Raw genomic sequence first — 20,334 nt, 5'->3', positions numbered from 1 at the left:
AGCCAGCCGGGATGGTGCGGACAGCTTCCACCTCTGCCCACTTTGTGAACTTGTCGATGGCGATGTAGAGGTAGCGGTAGCCCCCTGGCGCCTGGGGAAACGGGCCAAGGATGTCCAGTCCCCAAACAGCGAATGGCCATGAAAGGGGGATGGTTTGCAGGCCCTGAGCCGGCTGATGAATCTGCTTAGCATGGAATTGACAGGCTTCACAAGCTTTTACTAGTTCGATCGCGTTGTTGAGTGTTGTTGGCCAATAAAACCCGCTCCAAAATGCCTTGCTGACGAGGGTCTGTGAAGACAAGTGGTGCCCACAGTCCCCACCGTGAATGTCTGCCAGTAACTCTTTCGCTTGCTCCCTGGAGATGCAACGCAAGGAAACATCATTCGGCCGCTTTCGGTAGAGTTCTCCGTCTTGGATGCAGTAGGCCGTGGCTTGCCGCGCCACGCGTTCTGCGTCCTCCTCCTTCTCTGGCAGAGTCCCTTGCGTTGGGTGATCTTTGAATTCTGCGGTCCAACATCCCTCGTGAGGCTCTAGTGCCAGGAGCAGGCGAGCTCCCGAGGTCGGGCCGCAGGCCGGGGCTCCCGAGGCAGGCGGTTGAGGGAGCTCCTCCCGAGCCTGCACTATACTTAGTAGTGGGTGTTGCTGAGGGTCTGAAGAGTTATTCCTCAAAGACGCCGGGCTCCTGAGGCAGCCGCTTGGATGCCATCCTGGCAATGTCATTAGCCTCTTGATTGGTGTCGCGGGGCACGTGCTACAACTCTAACCCCCAAAACTGCTTTTCCATCTTGCGGACCTCCGCAAGATATGCTTCCATGTGTTCGTCCTTCGGCTCATACACCTTGTTGGAGAAGTTGACGAGGAGTTGTGAATCGCCCTTGATGATGAGGCGCTTTACCCCCAAAGCGGCTGCAGCTTTCAAGCCTACTATCAGGCCCTCGTATTCCGCTATGTTATTGGAGACCTTCTCTCCATGCTGGAAGCAGAGCTGCACGACATAGTAGAGCTTGTCCTGAGTGGGAGATATGAGCATTGCGCCTGCCCCTGCGCCATGCCGCGAGAACACCCCGTCGAGGTACATGACCCAGCCGTCCGGTGCTTCACTTCCTGGGGAAAGCGACCGATCCTCGCCCGCTTCAAACCCCGGTGCCTCCGTCCATTCCGCCATGAAATCTGCAAGTGCGGCTCCCTTGATGACCCTGGTTGTGCTGAATTCCAGCTGAAATGCTTGCAACTCGATGTTCCATTCAGCAACCCTTCCAGCTGAGTTGGGGCTCCTAAGTACCCTTTCCAGGGGATATGCCGAGACGACCTTGATGGGGTGACCTTGAAAGTAGTGCAGCAGCTTGCGTGAGGCTACTAGCAACGCAAGGAGGAGTTTCTGAGGCATGGGGTATTGCGCTCTCGTGTCCCACAGCATCGTGTTAACGAAGTACACAGGATGCTCAACGAGGTTGAGAGTGCTGGTGTGGCCTACGTCTTCCGGAGGTCGAGGCACCTCCCGAGATGACGGAGCCCCTAGCGCTTGGTCGCCTAGCGGGGCCTCCTCCGCCCTGGGTGCGTCCCCCTGCTGAGGCTGATCCCCTTCTGCTGCGGTCATGGTCTTCACGAGGCTTTTTTGGCCTTGTTCCACTTCGGCCGGGGTTGCGACTGACGCGGTCTTGGGCCAGCGCTCCTCCCGAACCACCACCAGGGCTGCGCTGGCGGAGTAGGGCGTGGATGCAAGGTAGAGCACCAAGGGCTCCTGAGGGCGCGGAGCTACCATCACCGGAGGGCTGGTAAGGTACTTCTTGAGATCATGGAATGCTTTGTCAGCCTCTTCAGTCCATTCGAATGGGCCCTTCTTCTTCATCAGCTTGAAGAAGGGAAGTGCTTGTTCCCCCAGCTTGGAGATGAAGCGTCCCAACGCGGTTACTCACCCGGTGAGCTTCTGCATTTCTCTGAGGGTCTTCGACGGACTCATGTCTTCGACTGCCTTGACCTTCTCTGGGTTAGCCTCGATACCTCTGTGGGACACGAGGAAGCCCAAAAGCTTGCCCGAGGGGACTCCGAATACGCACTTCTCCGGGTTTAGCTGCAGGTCCACTTCGTGGAGGCTCGTGAAGGTTTCTTCCAGGTCCTGTATCAGGGTTTTTGCCTCCCGAGACTTCACCATGATGTCATCGACGTAGGCCTCGGTGTTTCTTCCGAGCTGCCGGCCCAAGGCGATGTGCATCAGTCGCTGAAAGGTCGCGCCCACGTTGCACAACCCGAACGGCATGCAGGTATAGCAGTATACTCCGCACGGGGTCAGGAAGGCCGTTTTCTCCACATCTTCTACCGCCATCTTAATTTGGTGATAGCCTGAGAAGGCATCCAGGAAGCATAGCAAGTCACACTCGACGGTGGAATCGACGATCTGGTCGATCCGAGGGAGCGGGAATGGATCCTGAGGCCAGGCCTTGTTGAGGTTGGTGAAGTCGACGCACATGCGCTCCTTACACCCCCCCCCCCTCTTTTTTGGCACAACGACAGGGTTGGCCAGCTGTCGGTGTCAAAACCGTCGGATCTCGGGTAGGGGGTCCCGAACTATGTGTCTAGGCGGATGGTAACAGGAGACAAGGGACACGATGTTTTTACCCAGGTTCGGGCCCTCTCGATGGAGGTAAAAACCTACTCCTGCCTGATTGATATTGATGATATGGGTAGTACAAGAGTGGATCTACCACGAGATCAAGGAGGCTAAACCCTAGAAGCTAGCCTATGGTATGATTGTTGTTCTGTCCTACGGACTAAAACCCTCCGGTTTATATAGACACCGGAGAGGGCTAGGGTTACATAGAGTCGGTTACAATGGTAGGAGATCTACATATCCGTATCGCCAAGCTTGCCTTCCACGCCAAGGGAAGCCCATCCGGACACGGGACGAAGTCTTCAATCTTGTATCTTCATAGTCTTGGAGTCCGGCCGATGATGATAGTTCGGCTATCCGGACACCCCCTAGTCCAGGACTCCCTCAGTAGCCCCTGAACCAGGCTTCAATGACGATGAGTCCGACGCGCATATTGTCCTCGGCATTGCAAGGCGGGTTCCTCCTCCGAATAATTTATAAAAGATTGTGAACACCCGGATAGTGTCCGGCTCTGTAAAATAAATTCCACATACCACCGTAGAGAGAATAATATTGACACAAGTTCAATCTGCTGATGTTTTTTGTGGCATGACGTCACACCACAACCAAGCCTTTACTCGAATCGTTTTTATTATACCACCTCAGCGCGTTTAGCGAAGCGGTTTCCTTGGCGCGTCTTGTTGAAGCAGAGATCGTGTTCCCCTTATTCTAGGATTCTCATCAATACGGACATGGGTAACCCAACCGCGCCTGTTGCCACGCCCCCTCCATCGAAGGCGAGTTCCAAACGGTCACGGGGACGGCTCTTGGTATTCTCCCTCTTTATAATGAGACCAAGGCCCGTTCCTTTTCTTCAATCCTCAATCGAATCAGCCCCTCGCCCCGAGTTCCAACACCCAGGGCTCCAGATTCGGGCACTTCGGACCTTCGACAATGTCCGGCTCCGACCTACAGGGCCGGTGGATGCCCTCCTCCGTCACGGAAGAGGGCGTGCTAAAGCTGAGAGACGCCAGGTACTTAACCTACGAGATTTCACATAGGTTACCTGCCCAAGGGCAAGTCATTCCTACTCCCGAGCCGTGTTCATATCTCACCTCCGTCAGGGTTTAGGCTTCCCGATGGATCCCTTCGTGAGGGGGCTCATGTTTTACTATGGGCTGGAATTCCACGACTTGGCTCCAGAGTCCATCCTCCACATCTCATCATTTATTATCGTCTGTGAAGCCTTCCTCCGCACTACCCCTCACTTCGGTTTGTGGCTCAAAACCTTCAACGTGGAGCCGAAGATGATTGAGGGGCGTCAGGCAGAGTGCGGCGGGGCGGTTACAAGCAAGAGGGCCGATGCTCCATGGCCTGAGGGCTCTTTTCAGGAGGAGCTCGGCTTGTGGCAACAGGAATGGTTCTATATCACCGCTCCCAGGGGCAGCAGGCAGAGGCCGCTGCCCGCCTTTCGCTCGGGCCCTCCACCACGGCTGACGTCATGGGTCAACCAAGGGCTTGACTGGGGGCCGTCCAAGGACGTGCCCCTATTGCAGGGCCAGATTCAAGACCTCCAAGAGAGGGAGATCAATCTGGTCGTAGTGACGCAGGTTATGCTGATTCGGCGTCTTCTGCCCTGCAAACGTCACCCCCTCCGCCTGTGGGAATTCAATCCGGAGGGACCACGAGCTCTCCAACACTTCATGGGTACGACACCCGTGGAGATGTACAAACTGTTCTTCGGATCGCAAGAGATGTGTCCGGACATGACCGAGGACGCTGGCTTAAGCTGCAATCGCCCGGATACTCAAGTAAGTAGCCCTGTGCCCGGACATATCGTCCATTTATTTATCATGGATTTGCCTTTTAACCAGCTATCCCTTGGACAGGAGTGGATAGCGCAAGCAAAAACTGATACGGTGTCCAGCCCCCCTCCCTGAGACCACGTCGGATCCCGTGTTAATCAAAATGTTGGAGGTAGCGCCTTCGGAGGAGGGCGAAGGGGGGAACAGGGAAACTACCACCTCTGCTAAGGAGGCTCTCGGCAAAGGGGGAATCAAGAATCCCTCCCTCCAGGGGGAGAAGAGGACCGCTTCCGAAGACCCGGAGGCCAAGGCCTCAAAGCGGGGAAAGAAATCTGCACCGGAAGGTCCTGTGCCGGGAGGAGTCCCGGCTGCACAGTCTCCCCAAAGGAATCAGCCCTCCAGCGAGCCGTAAGTAGAAAAAAGGGGAGTTTTGTAATAAGGGACATCCCTATTTTATTCCTAAGGATAACCGAAGTTTTTACCTTGTAGTTCAGATCTCAGCCATTCTCAGCAGAGCTCATCCTCGGGGGACCTTCGTCCGAAGATGATGGAGAGCGAAATGCCTCCATCTGCCGCCCCGTCAGGCGGGGCGGACGACCCTGAGGTGTCGTCACGGAGGGTCTCCCCGAGTTCGGCGGGGCCGGGGAGTTCGGCACCCACTGGAGTACGGCCGGTGGAGCTGCAGGATCTGCTCGAGAGGGCGTCTATCTCAGAAGATCACCGCACATTAATGAGTATGGTGATTGAAAGGATCTCATCCGCCGAGAGCGGGTTGCATGAGGCCGTCGGAAGTTTACTGACGGGGTTTGAGGTACGCAAAAAATGACATACCTTCTGACAGTTTTGCACATAGAGTGTGCCCTGTATAGATAGTAGCCCCTGAGACTCGGTATGTTGTCGAAAGCGACAACGTGCCGAGGATCATCATCTCAGTTATAAAATGTCGCCCTTCCTATGCAGGTGGCGGAACATTCGGTGGCCAGCCGGACTGATAGAGTTGCCGAGCTGAAGCGGCAACTCGACGTTGCGGATACGGACATCACGCTGGTCAATAAACGACTTGATGAGTCACAAGGTAGGTGGTTTCTCCGCGGTCGCCTGGTAAGGGAGCTGATGCCCACTCCTTACAACATGTATGCTTGATGCAGATGGTGCCGCTACTGTAGAAGACCTTCGGGCAGAGCTTGCTCGAGCCAAGGAGCAAGCTAGAAAAAGTGATGTGGCTGCCTCGAAGGCAGCGGAGGAGCTAAAAGTCGAAAAGGCTGCTCACTGCCGAAGCAGGGAGGAGATGGCCGGAATGGCCGTGAAACTAAAAGATGCTACCGATCGTTATGAGGTTCTTGAAAGAGAACGCCAAGCGGAGCAAGAGGACCTGAAGAAGGCCACTGCCGAAGCCAAGGATGCCCGTTCTGCAATGCGGGCTATAAAGGAGGAACTGCGTCAGGCCGGAGACATTGTGGCTGGAAAGCCCTTTCTGCTGCGTAGGAAGTTCACGGATCCGAAGTATGCTCAGTTGGGCCAGTTGTGGGGTGCGGAGGATCCTTATCTGAATTTGGCGGCGAGTGCGGCGGACGCAGTCGTGCACTTCCGAAGCCAGAAGGATCACGAAATGGAAGAGCTTTTTTGGTCTCAATTCCATAGTTTGGAGCGTCCACTTCCGTTGACCGATCGGTTGGCTGAGTTGGCTGAGCTAAATAGATTGTCCGGATTTGCCATGACGGATGTGGTGGCTCATCTGTGGTCGGAAAGGCCCAAGCCGAAGAGTTATTTTGGCTTATTGCAGCAATTCCTTGGGGCGGTGCCGCATATCAAGGCGATGAAGCGGTCGGCATGCATAGAGGGTGCACGGATGGCTCTCGCCCGTGTTAAGACATACTGGGCGGATATGGATGCCACCGATGTTGCATCCCGGGGTTCGGACAAAAGCCGATTACCCGTCGAGCACTATTTTGAGGAAGTCCTGCAGGGCGCTCGTTTAATAGAGTCGCAGTGCTCGAAAAATGTTATGTTCAAATGACATGTATGATTTGTGAAACCATATTTATAATGTAACGGCTTTTTATACTTGTGCGTTCAAGTATTGAAATATCTCCTGTGCGGCCGTTAATGTATATGTATGTATAACCTGAAAGATGGCAGTCTTTGGCTTCAGCCCCCACGCACATGGTGCGGGGGTGTTTGCAAAAAAAGCGCATTTTCACACTTAATCCAACGTCTTGGTCCTTTGAAGGAGGTGATAGCATAGCAAACTAGGCAACCGGACTATAATGCTTTATCACTTTCACTTAGCCATAGGAGCTCGATGGTGGGGCTACTATATAGCCCCTAGAGGCACCGCGCTCTCCGAACTCGGGGCGCGTGTGTGCCTGACCGGGAAGCGGTCCTTCGTCAAAGCGGAGGAATTCTAAACATTCCAGTAGTCGATCGAGTGGTTGACCAGTCTCTCGCTATATCATGACAGTCAGTTTTCGGCTTTCTCTACTGAGGTGCTCGCCCGGCCGAACCGGGGCACAATCGCAGTAGTTCTCCTGGTGCCGCGTTAGCCGATGGAGCGGAACGTAAGGCAGCAAAACACAGGAGCCGGGCAAACCCAACATTTGACCAAAGACATGATTCGGAGCTGATGCATATAAGGCCTAACTCGAGACGCCGAACACTCCCTGAGGTATTCGGTCTTTATGATAACGGGCAGAACAATGCCCTAAGCCCCTAGTGTCCAGGTACGGGCGAGAACTTCTGACGCGGCCGATGCCAAAACGCCAGCCTCCTCCTCGGTTATGGTAGGAAACCGGGGGATGTGTATCAACAAGAGACAGTAAGAATCCTTGCAACGGGTCCCTGCTGCACGTCTGCGCCTGTGTCTCTGTTATGCTGTATCCTGGACGGGTGTAGCACGTGGTTCATCTGTAAAAGAGAAGAACTTAGTTTGGAAAAAATATCGTGCAAAAAATGTATTTAAGACAGAGTATGATTTGGAAGATGAATAAAGTTGAGCTTTATTGGCTCTCATCGTTCATACGTGCAACCCCTTGTAAAGAGGTATGCGGCTAGGAAGCCCCTTGCTTATTTATACCGGACTCGCCTAACCGTGTCCGAGGTCTGAATGACCTATTTTTAGGGGCTTTGATCAGCAGGGCCGGATTAGTGTGTGGCTGTCAAGGCAGTCTCACGTTTTCCGTGGTCGAGGAACACTCGGAGTTACCCTTTAATGAGATTATGCCGCGTGGACCGGGCATTTTAAGTGTAAGAGACGCGTAATGCGGTATTGCGTTAAAGCGGGCGAAAGCTTCGCGTCCCAGTAGTGCTTGATGGCTACTTTTGAATGGGGCGATATGGAAGATTAGCTTTTCGCGACGGAAGTTGTCGGATGAACCGAACACAACCTATAGTAGTACAGAGCCTATACAATTGGCATAAAGGCCTGGCGTCACTCCTTTGAAGGAAGTGTTGCTATGGCGAATTCTTGTAGGGTCTATCCCCATTCTGCGGATGGTGTCCTGGTATAGCAGGTTCATATCACTGCCGCCATCCATTAGGACTTGTGTGAATTGTAGTCCGTCGATTATGGGATCCAATATCAAAGCAGTCCCTCCTGTGTTTCGAATACTTCTGGAGCAATCCTGATGGTCGAAAGTAATTGGTTTTGACATCCAATTTCGGAACTCCACTAGGGTGGACCGTGCGGCGCGTGCTTTAGAAGGTGCCGCACTATTTTTCCTTGTTATCACATGAAGTGAGTTCAGTGTTTTGACTTCTAGTGGGAAAGTCTTCTGTTTTCCGGTGTGCTGCTTGTGGGGTTCGTCATCGTCTTCGCTTGGTGTGTCGAGCCCCTTGTGTTCAGTGTTAAGTCAGTCGGACTTCTTGAAGACCCAACAATCTCTGTGGGTATGGTTTGCAGGCTTCCCGGGGGTACTGTGGATTTGACATATCCTATCCAAGATTTTGTTTAGGTTGGATAGCTCGTCACTGTTGTCCTTAAGAGGTAGTGTTTTGTTATTCGGCCGAGAGCTTTTGAACCCAGCGTTGACCGTCGTGCTATTTGGGCCATTTTGCTTATTCCAGCGCTGATCTTTTCTGCGTCGTGATTTCCCATTTCCATCCCTGACCTCGGATGTACTCGGGTCGCTGGTGCTGCATCTTGCCAGCCAGCTATCTTCCCCCGCGCAAAAGCGGGTCATGAGGCTTGTTAGCGCGGCCATTGTTCTTGGTTTTTCCTGGCCGAGGTGTCTGGCGAGCCATTCGTCTCGGACGTTATGTTTAAAGGCTGCTAAGGCTTCGGCGTCCGGACAGTCGACTATTTGGTTCTTTTTGGTGAGGAACCTGTTCCAGAATTTGCGTGCTGACTCTCCGGGCTGTTGAGTTATGTGACTTAAATCGTCTGCATCCGGAGGGCGGACATAAGTTCCCTGAAAATTTGCTCGAAACGCATCCTCGAGCTCTTCCCAACTTCCGATGGTATTTTCTGGGAGGCTTTTGAGCCAATGCCGAGCTGGCCCTTTGAGCTTGAGGGGTAGGTATTTTATGGCATGGAGATCGTCTCCTCTAGCCATATGTATGTGTAGGATATAATCCTCAATCCAGACTCCGGGGTCTGTTGTTCCGTCATATGCCTCTATGTTTACGGGTTTGAATCCCGCTGGAAATTCATGATCCAGTACCTCATCGGTGAAACATAGTGGGTGTGCGGCGCCCCTGTATTTAGGTGTGCCGTTATCTTCGAACACTCGGCGTGTTGTGTTGCTTCCTGGAGCCTTCTTTTTTGGCCCATAGATGGACCTGACCGGGCCATCCTTTTTGCGAGGATCCTTATGTGGATCGTGTGCCGGCTTGTGTGCGGCGCCGCTTGCCGCTCTTAGCCTGTCATCTGGTCGTCTATCCGGCCAGGCGGCCTCTTTGTTTTTTGACTGTGGGGGCTCTACGGCCTCCTCGTCAAATTCGGGCAACAGCTTGCGCTTCGGGTAGCTCTTTGCTTGGTGACTATCGCCGTATTTATCTGCGGTCTTGAGTACTTTGCTCCATCTCATTCTGAGTACGTCTTCCGCTGTTTTGAGCTTCCGCTTCTGCTTCTTCAAACTTCTTGCAGTGGCGACGAGCCTTTTGTGAAGGTTCTTATGCTCCGGTGATGTGTCCGGCGTGAGATCGTCTGGACTGTTGTTTTCGTCGGGGATGGGTTGCTCGTCCAATTCATCCTGTTCGTATGGTTGCTTGGTGGCATGTTCGTCGTCCACTGGTTCGCCCTTCTCTACGGCTGGGTCAGTATGGGTGATGTTGTTATCGAGGCGGGACTTCGGGAGGCGCTTGCGTCGCCGTTTTGGTTGTTTTTCGGGGGAATTATCCTTCGTCGCGTCCCGTTGTTCCTCGTTATCGCTTCCTTTTGGTGTATCCACCATGTATACATCGCGAGTTGAGGTGGCTTTCCAGTGCCCAGTAGGCGCTGGTTCTTGGTCGTCTCCGGCATCGTCGTCCATACCGTCGATGTCTTCGGAGTCGAAGTCTAGCACGTCGGTTAGGTCGTCGACAGTGGCTACGAAGTGGGTGGTGGGTGGGCTTTGAATTTCTTCTCGTCCACATCCCAACCATCCTCACCGTGATCCGGCCAGGGCTCTCCTGATAACGAGAGATACTTTAGCAAATTCAGGATGTCGCCAAAAGGTGAGTGCTGAAAGATGTCCGCAGCCGTGAACTCCATGATCGGCGCCCAACCGGATTCGATTGGTAGGGGCGCGAGGGGTTCGGAGTCTGGCAAGGAGTCCGGCACCTCGGAGTCACGAGCTTCACAAGGGACAAGGTCAGTATTCGGCTCCATCGCCGTAGAGGTTGCAGCCCCCGAGGCGGTGTCTAGCCACCCGTCCTCGATCTGCGCAGTCGGCTCCGAATTGAGGGTCGGAGCGGACTCGTGTGCGGCCTCCAGGGCACTGTCCGGCAGCAGAGCTAAATCATGCCCATCATGACAGTGCGGCGCGCTCGGCCGTGGCTCGAATCCATCGAAGATCAAGTCTCCGCGGATGTCAGCCGTGAAGTTCAGACTTCCAAATCTGACCTGACGGCCAGGGGCGTAGCTTTTGATCTGCTCCAGATGGCCAAGCGAATTGGCCCGCAATGCAAAGTCGCCGAATACGAAGATCTGTCTGGGGAGAAAAGTCTCACCCCGGACTGCGTCGTTGTTGTTGATGATCGAAGGAGCCATCGAGCCTATCGGTGACGACACAGAGGAACTCTCAATGAAAGCACCAATGTCGGTGTCAAAACCGGCGGATCTCGGGTAGGGGGTCCCGAACTATGCGTCTAGGCGGATGGTAACAGGAGACAAGGGACGCGATGTTTTTACCCAGGTTTGGGCCCTCTCGATGGAGGTAAAACCCTACTCCTGCTTGATTGATATTGATGATATGGGTAGTACAAGAGTGGATCTACCACGAGATCAGGGAGGTTAAACCCTAGAAGCTAGCCTATGGTATGATTGTTGTTCTGTCCTATGGACTAAAACCCTCCGGTTTATATAGACACCGGATAGGGCTAGGGTTACACAGAGTCGGTTACGATGGTAGGAGATCTACATATCCGTATCGCCAAGCTTGCCTTCCACGCCAAGGGAAGTCCCATCCGGACATGGGACGAAGTCTTCAATCTTGTATCTTCATAGTCTTGGAGTCCGGCCGATGATGATAGTTCGGCTATCCGAACACCCCCTAGTCCAGGACTCCCTCACCAGCCATTCAGGATAGTGAACCTCGCGAATGACACCGACAGCCTCCAACTTGCGGGTTTCTTGGACGATGAAGGCCTGCTTCTCGGTGGACTATCGCCTTGCCTTCTGCTTCACGGGGCGCACGTTGGGGCACACGTTCAGATGGTGCTCAATCACCTCTCTTGGGACCCCTGCTAGCTGATCAGGTTCCCATGCAAACACCTCCTTGTTCGTACGTAGAAATTTCACCAGGGCCTCCTCCTGCTCAGGGTCAAGATTGGCGCCTATGGTGAAGGTGGCGCCAGAGGATCCATCTTCGTCGACTGGTACTTGCTTGGTCTCCGCCTTGTCTTGGGTGAATAGCTGCTTCTTCTTGGACGGTGCAGCCCCCTTGGGCTCGAGGGCGTCAGTGCTGGCGGGCTGCGCCACTGCGGCCGCCTTGAAAGCGAGCTTGAGTGCCTGCAGTGCCTCCCTCGCATCTCCAAGCATGGTAAGGACGCCGCTGCTCCCGGGCATCTTCATGAGGTTGTAGGCCGGGTGAGTCGCCGCCATGAACTGGGCCAAGGCTGGGTAGACGAGGATGGCGTTATACGGGAGGCCGATGGGGGCGATGTCGAAGTCGACCAGCTCCGTGCGGAAGTTGTCGTGGGTGCCGAAGGTCACCGGGAGGCAGATCTGCCCCTGGGAGCCGGTGAACTGCCTCCGACGCCCGAGAAGGGCCTGCTAGGCTGGAGTCGCTCCAGCGGCATGTGGAGGAGGCTGAAGGCCTCCACTGAGAGCACGTTGAGGCCGGCACCACCGTTGATGAGGGTCCTGGTGACAGCCACCTAGCAGATGGTGGGGGTGCATAGCATTGGGAGTGCACCCGAGCAGGCGGTATTGGAGGGGTGATCGTCCGGGCTGAAGGTCAAATCGGCCTTGGGTGCCACCCAGCCGGGAGGGCTTCACGGCGCTTGAGGACGGCACCAATCCGGAGGACGAATGGCTTGACGTGCCGGCTCAAAGGTGGCGCCAGCGAGCCACCCAGGAGAGCTGCGACGACCGGGGGCGCCGGCGCAACATACTGGGCGAGGAAGAGGCCGCGCAACTCCTCCCAGGAGGCCACAGAAGCCACTGGCAGGTGGAGCAACCACATGCGCGGGACGCCGGTGAGGGCCATGGGCAGCCAGTTAGCCATGACCCTGTCGTCGCCCCCTGCCTCGAGGACGGCCTCTTCATACGCCAGCAGGAAGGCTAGCGGATCCGTCGTGCCGTCGTAGCGTGGCGGCATGTCTGGCTTGAACTTGTTCGGCCACTTCACCTGCCATAAGGCGGGGGCTAAGGCCCGGAGCCCCCTGGCCCCAGCATTGGCGCCGGCCGCCGGAGCCGGAAGCGCGATGTCCGCCATGAGGGAGAAGCGCGGTGCTGATGGAGAGTGAGCCGACGGAAGGGAGAGCTTCGGTGCACCCCTACCTGGCGCGCCAAATGTCGGATGTTGGGTTCCGGCGGACCCTTAAGGTTCGAACTCTGGGGTGCGCGCGAAGATCTTCCCCCTACCAGTCCACGTCCGATCGCCTCGCGAGAATCTAAGCTAACGATGAACAATACGAGGGACACAAGATTTATACTGGTTCGGGCCACCGTTGTGGTGTAATGCCCTACTCCAGTGTGTGGTGTGGTAGATTGCCTCAGGGGCAGATGATGAATAGTACAGGGAAGAACTGCCTCGCAAGAGGTGTTATTGAGATGATGTGGTGTTCTACTTGTTTTGGTTCTCCCTTGATCTGATGCCTATCCATGAGATGGCTAGCCCTATTTATAGAGGCCCTAGTCCTCTTCCCAAATATTGAGCAGGAAGGGCGCCAACAACGGCCATTTTGAAGGGGAACATCTAGTACAAGTTATCCTGACTAAAGTTGGTCTTCGGCTGCCAAAGGCGCTGGGGATGACGCCGTCTTGGGCTCCACGGTGACCTCCATCCTGCCGCTCTGCTGGTCTTGGTCTCGTTGCACTGAAATCATAACCTTTGCCTGATGTCTCAGTACTCCACGCCTGTGCTTGCCCCCTTTGCACCAAAGAGGAAACAAGGATATTGCACGGGCCGGCGCCCGCCTGGCGCCCGCCTGGTCTTGATCGTCACGGATTGTGTCATGAGCACCTCGCGAGGTACCCTTGCCTTGATCTCTCCGCCTCCTCGCGAGCCTGCCTGGCGAGGCTGCTCCTGAGGAAGTCTTGTGTCGTCTGCCCCGCGAGGCTTGGCCCCTCGTGAGGGTCTTGAGTCTTGCGCTGATGAAGATGGGCCGTACTGGGCCACCACTCGAGCCACGCCGTAGGCCGCATGCAGGCAAGTCTGGGGACCCCCGTTCCCAGAACACCGACAGATATGTTGCGCGGCAGTTCTGCAAATACCCCTGGAGAAATCCGAATTCAAATTAGCAACGTGATTTTCTCCCTTCAAATATTTTGCTTTGCATAGAAAAAGCCTTACCGGCCGCGATCTTCCTCACCTCCTGGATTTCCTGCAGGGCGCCTTGGGCTTCCCCTAGGGCATCGCGTGCGGCTTGACGAGCCTTGGTGAGTTCGGATTCTTTCTCCACTAAACTCTGCTCCAAGGTCTCCCATTTCTTCACGGCCTCTTGGAGCTCTTGCTCAGCTTCAATAACCCTGGCCTTGTGCTTTCACGAAGAGCCTGCTCTGCGGCTACCTTCTTCTCGGCCTCGGCCACATCCTTCTTTAGAGCCTCGACTTCGGCTGTCACCCCTAGATCGCATCATGAAAATATTTTCATCTTACTCAGATATTCATCTGCGCTGAACGCGAACAAGGTTTTTTGCATACCTTGGTTATCCTCCAACTACTTTTTCAATTGGCCAAGTTCTTCTTCGGCCCACTCCAGACTCTGCTTCAGTCCGGAGACTTCCACAGTATGAGAAGCGGTAGTCGCTACAGACGCCTGCTTATAAATAAAAAAGAGGGAGAGGTGCCACAAGGTGAGTCTCCTGCGATCGTGTATTTGATCCTCTGTCCGGTTCTTTCTTTCAAACACCAAATAGTGTATCAGGGGCTACTACCTATACTATAACACTCTTTGAAACCTCACAACATACCTCAAAGCCCGTTATAAGGCTGATGCAGGCTTCATTCAACCCGCTCTCAGCAGACTAAATCTTCTCAATCACTGCACCCATAAGGGAACAGTGTTCTTCAACGATGGAGGCGCTCTTCAGCGCCGCCGATAAGGTATCCGGCACCTCTGGTTGGGCAGAGGTTGCCGGTGGAACAGGCGCACCCCTTCCTGTCAAGGGAGGCTGCCTGCCTGATTCTGGAGCCATATCAGTCTCCGGAATTATGTCCGGCTGGGGGCCGAATTCGAGATAGCCCCCGCCGTCGGTGTCCACGAGAGCCTTTTCTCCCGTGTGTACGGCCTCCGAAGTTTGACCCCCTGGCGCCGCCTTGACGGTCTTTTCACCCCCTCCTTGGCCTGGGTCCCTCTGGGACGATGCCTCGGTGTCGTTCACATGTTTTGGGAAGGGGGCCTTCGGGGGTGTCCCGCTGTCCATGGCATCCAAGCCCAGTAAATCCTCCGATGAGGATTGTTCGGCGCAGGACCTCGCCGGACTGCAAAGAAGTGTGGCTCAATGATTAAACGTAATACAATAGTGCGTCTGGATGCGCAAACGTGTCCGGATTTTATATACTCACGATTTCACCAGGGGCTGGACCCTGGGATTCCACTCTGGGCTACTGTCGGTAGCGGTGGCAGATTCCTCCGGAAGGGGAGTTTTTCCCTTCTTAGGCGACTCGGCCTCCAAGTGTGTGGAGGCCATCCTTTTCTTTCTTCCCCTCGCTGGGGGGGATTGGCTTTCCTCCTCTTCCTCATCCTCCTTGGAGGAAGAACGGGCCTCGGAGTCTTCAGATATTGTGTCCGAAGTTCCTCGGCGACGACGCGCGCCCCTGGTCTCTTTAACCTCTTTCTCAGTTTTCTTCTTCGGCGCCTTGTAAGGCACCGGGACCAACATCTTCGTCGGAAGTGGGCCGGCTGGTTCTTCTGGCAGCGGGGCCGGGCAGTAGATCTGCCCTGCCTTCTTCATCCAGCTCTAGGAGAGTTGTGGAAAAATACATTGAGCGTTTCCCTTGGATTATACAGATAAAGCATGTGACTTGCCAACATACAGAGACTTACCGAACTCGCAGGTCGGGACAGTTGATACCCGCGGTCCTCGGTTGAGTCCAGCCACGATTTACTGGACTTAAAAAGAACTTTCCATATGTCTTCGTGTGATGAGTCAAAGAACCCTAGTAGGGTCTGGTGCTTGGCCGGGTCGTACTCCCATAAATGGCAAGCCTTGTGTTGGCAAGGGAGAATCCGGCGAACTAACATCACCTGGACTACATTGACAAGTTTGATATTCTTGTCTTCCATACCCTTGACGCGCGTCTGGAGCACCGACAACTCATCGGGCAAAGACCAGTTCAGGCCCTTCTTGGGCCAGGACGTAAGCCGCAGTGGAGCTCCGGATTGGAATTCGGGAGCTGCGGCCCATTTTGTGCCGCGTGGCTCAGTGACGTAGAACCAATGTTGTTGCCACCCTTTGACAGAATCATTGAAGGTACCTCATGGCCATGTGACGTTGGGAATCTTGCTCACCATGGCTCCTCCGCACTCAGCGTGCTCGCCGCTCACCACCTTGGGCTTCACATTAAAAATCTTCAGCCATAAGCCGAAGTGTGGAGGGATGCGTAGAAAGGCCTCGCACACGACGATGAATGTCGAGATGTTGAGGAAGGAATTGGGGGATAGATCATGAAAATCGATCCCATAGTAATACATAATGCCGCGAACGAATGGGTGGAGGGGAAACCCTAGCCCGCGGACAAAGTGAGGGAGGAATACAACCCTCTCGTGGGGTTCCAGAGTAGGGACGATTTGTCCCGTCGTTGGGAGACAATGGCTGATCTTCTTGGCCAGATACCCGGCCTCCCGAAGTTTCTTGATATCCTTCTCCCGGATGGTAGAGGCCATCCACTTTCCTCCTGCTCCAGATCCGGACATTTTTGGAGGGCCTTTTTGGGCGGAGAAGGCGAATGCTTGGGCGCTGGAGCTCGAGCGAGTGAGAATGGATGAGCAGAGGAAGAAGAAGGCATGGGTGAAAAAGGGGAGTCCTTATCTCCTTATAAAGGCAGCCGAGATCCTGCGCCTCCCCACTTACCCTGGAAACTCGCTTATCCCCCAAGCGCCGTGATTAATGGCGCGGTTGGGTTACCCACACCCGTATTGATGAGTATCCCGTGATAAGGGGACACGATCTCTGCTTTGACAAGACGTGCCTATGAAACCGCCTCGCAAGATGTGCAATAGCAGGTTGAGAAAAACGGTTCGAATAATGACCGGGCCGCGACGTGATGTCACGCTATGAAAAAGTTGTCAGCAGATTAGACTTGTGGAATATTGTGCTCTCTACGGTGGTATGTGGAACTTGTTTTGCAGAGCCGGACACGATTCTTGTGTTCAAGATCTTCTTTGGAGTATGCGGAGAAGGAACCCGCCTTGCAATGCCGAAGACAATCTGCGCGCCGGACTCATCGTCATTGAAGCCTGGTTCAAGGGCTACTGAGGGAGTCCTGGATTAGGGCGTCCTCGGACAGCCGGACTATATGCTTATGCCAGACTATTGGACTATGAAGATACAAGATTGAAGACTTCGTCCCGTGTCCGGGTGGGACTCTCCTTTGCGTGGAAGGCAAGCTTGGCAATTCGGATATGTAGATTTCCTTCTCTGTAACCGACTCTGTGTAACCCTACCCCCTCCGATGTCTATATAAACCGGAGGGTTTAGTCCGTAGGACGACAACAATCATAATCATAGGCTAGCTTCTAGGGTTTAGCCTCTATGATCTTGTGGTAGATCAACTCTTGTAATACTCATATCATCAAGATCAATCAAGCAGGAAGTAGGGTATTACCTCCATCAAGAGGGCCCGAAATTGGGTAAACATCATGTCCCCCGCCTCCTGTTACCATTAACCTTAGACGCATAGTTCGGGACCCCCTACCCGAGATCCGCCGGTTTTGACACCGACAGGTAGTACCGCGGGTACTACCGCCTCGACTCGGGTCTCATTTTTTCGTGTCTGGTTCAGTGGTTGTCCCATTGGCATACTACCGCTGACCCCATTTTGACCCAGTCAGGCAAGTGGCAGTAGCAGCAGTAATAGGAGCGGTAGTACCACGCCTACCACCGCTGCCACTTCCGCTCACGGCTCTGCTCTCTGAGACCTCCCATGTTTTCTCAGCGGTAGTAGAGCGTAGTGGTGGGCAGCAGTACCACCTGTAGGCGGTAGTACCGCTAGGGCGGTACTGCCTCTCCCCCCCCCCTTGTCCTGCTCTACTCTCTTAGTGCACAGTGCTGCAATCCGAGCAGTAGTGCCGCTGGGGCGAGCGGTAGTACTACTCCGGTGGCACTACCAGTTCGAGGTCTCGCACCAATGGACTTCACTTCATGCACTACCACCCGAGCAGTAGTACCGCTCTCCTAAGCGGCAGTACTTCTCTCCTAAGCGGCAGTACTGCTCTCCTAAGCGGCAGTACCGCTCGGTGCGGGCTGAAACTATGTAAGGGTTGGATTTGTTCCTCCACTATATAAAGGGGGTCTTCTTCCCCAAGAAGACGACCTCTTCCTCCCCAAACTCCATTGTTGCTCGAAAAGCTTATTTTTGCCCGATCTCGCTCCTTAGCCAATCAAACTTGTTGATTTTCTAGGGAGTGGTTGAGAAGGCCCTGATCTACACTTCCACCAAGAGAAATTTGATTCCCCCACTAATCCCTTGCGGATTTTATTACTCTTGGGTGTTTGAGCACCCTAGACAGCTGAGGTCACCTCGGAGCCACATTCCATTGTGGTGAAGCTTAGTGGTGGTGTCGGGAGCCTCCAATTCGGTTGTGGAGATAGGCCCAACCTTGTTTGTATAGGTCCGGTTGCCGCCTTCAAGGGCATCACTAGTGGAATCATGGCATCTCGCATTATGTGAGGGCGTGAGGAGAAGGTGGCCCTAGTGGCTTCTTGGGGAGCATTGTACCTCCACACTGCTCCAACGGAAACGTACTTCCTCTCAAAGGGAAGGAACTTCGGTAACACATCCTCGTATCCACCGGCTCCACTTGTTGTTATCTCTTACCTTTACTTTGTGCAAGCTTTACTTGTGGTGTATATCTTGCTTGCTTGTGTTGTTGTTGTCGCTAGCATCATATAAGTTGTTCACCTAGTTGCATATCTAGACAACCATTTGTTGCTAAAACCTAATTTGTTAAGAAAAGCTAAAAATTGGTAGTTGCCTATTCACCCCCCCCCCAGTCAACCATATCGATTCTTTCAGTGGGATGATAAAAACCGTACTCAGGAACGACGAACGACATGGGCTGACATGAAGCAAATCACGAGGGAAATTTTTTTGCCTGCTTACTACACTTGCCGGCTTCATAGTAGACTATATCATCTAATGTAAGGTACAAAATCAGTTGATGAGAACTACAAAAAGATGCAAGTTTTGATGATGCATACAGTTTCACGTGAGCCCGCGGAGGCGACCATGGTTCGTTTCTTTGAGGGGCTAGAAGAAAAGATTCATTACCGTGTTGATTTAATGCAATATAAAGATATTCATGAGTTACTTCATCAAGCGAAGCATGCTGAAAATTGGGTATTGGAGAAGCAAAGCTTCAGAGACTCATCCAACTTACAATAGTGGGTGACGTTGTTCTTCTCCTATTGATGATGGGTTTAGTGCTAAGCTGGCTACTTCTTATAAGTCGGTAAGCATTGAACAAACCAAAGTGGCTGCTGCACCAAAGGAGATTTCTCAACTTTCATCTAATGCGACGTCATCTCATCACCGTAATATTATTTGCCATAAGTGTGGAGCACGTGGACACATGAAGCGTTCCAATCAAAGAAGGGTCTTGCTTATTGATGCAGAATATATTTCAGAATCTGAAGGTGAGACACCTAGGTTAGAGGATGAAACTAAAAGATATGATGGTGATACCTTGCTATGTATCCTCAACTTGATATGTAGAGTTTGCTAGCACATAAGGTCCAGCGAAATGACAAGATCATTGTCGAACTAGGACAACGAAGAAGTATTTTTTTAAGACTGCATGTACCATCGAGGGAGAAGTGTGCAAACTAATAATTGATGGTGGCAGTGCTAGTAACATGATTAGCAATGATGTGGTGGAGTCTTTTTCTTTGACAACATGAGAGCATCCAAAACCGTACAATATGAATGGATAAATGATGTGGGCAAAGTGAAGGTAACTTACAAGGGTGGAGCTTCATTTTTCTATTGATGGCTATGTTGATAAAATGGAATAGGGCGTTCTACCATTGCACGTCTGTCACCTTATTTTAGGGCGTCCATGGCAGCACGATGTTAACGCTCTTCATCATGGGTGAACAAATAGGTACACTCTTATGCATAAAGGGTAGGTCTATGCTATTCTTCCCAAGGATGCAAAAGAAATAAAGTGTACACTGCCGTTTGCTTTGACCGGTCTTCACCAACAACATTGTCAACAACATCGCCTCCGAGGTAGCCACATCAGCATGTGTGATGCTATTGTTCATGTGCGGTGATCTGATCCAATCTTTGATTATGGTTACTGTTGCATGTGTGATGCTATTGTTCATGCTATTTAGTGCATCTAGCATGTTGACTTATACATGCTAATTATTGCTTTAATCATGATTTATATTCTGGAATTAATCATAAAATTGCCTAACTTTCGAACTTTAGTTCATATATTTTTAAAACTTCTCTATTTTGTTCTGTACTGGTATGAATCTCATTTTCAACGTTTGAGAATGCGTTGCACGTGCAAGCTTACTACCCAGTATACAAGTGACTAAAGGAGAGAGGATATAATAATAGTCTACACGTTTGATGGATAAATATGAAACTGGATTAAAGATCTTCAACAACTTAGACCAAATGTATTACCACATCCTAACTAGTGCAAAATAAAATGGTCAAATAAAGACGGTGTGTGGAATGCTCTAGCTATAAGCTGTATTCGAAAGAAATTTCAAATGGTATAATTTTTCAGCCACATGATTATGTATTATTGCTTTAATTAATGGTCAAAGTTAAATATCAAAAAAGTGTGGACCTTATATTTTACTCCCCCCGTGCCGTAATATAAGAGCGTTTTCTTACAATAGAGGGAGTACAACGGAGGGAGTACGATTTCTCGTAAGTTGAGGAATCTTCTTACCAA

The sequence above is a fragment of the Triticum aestivum genome, chromosome 6B (assembly GCF_018294505.1).
Source record: "Triticum aestivum cultivar Chinese Spring chromosome 6B, IWGSC CS RefSeq v2.1, whole genome shotgun sequence".
Taxonomy (NCBI): domain Eukaryota; kingdom Viridiplantae; phylum Streptophyta; class Magnoliopsida; order Poales; family Poaceae; genus Triticum; species Triticum aestivum.
Note: the sequence above shows the minus strand (reverse complement) of the source record.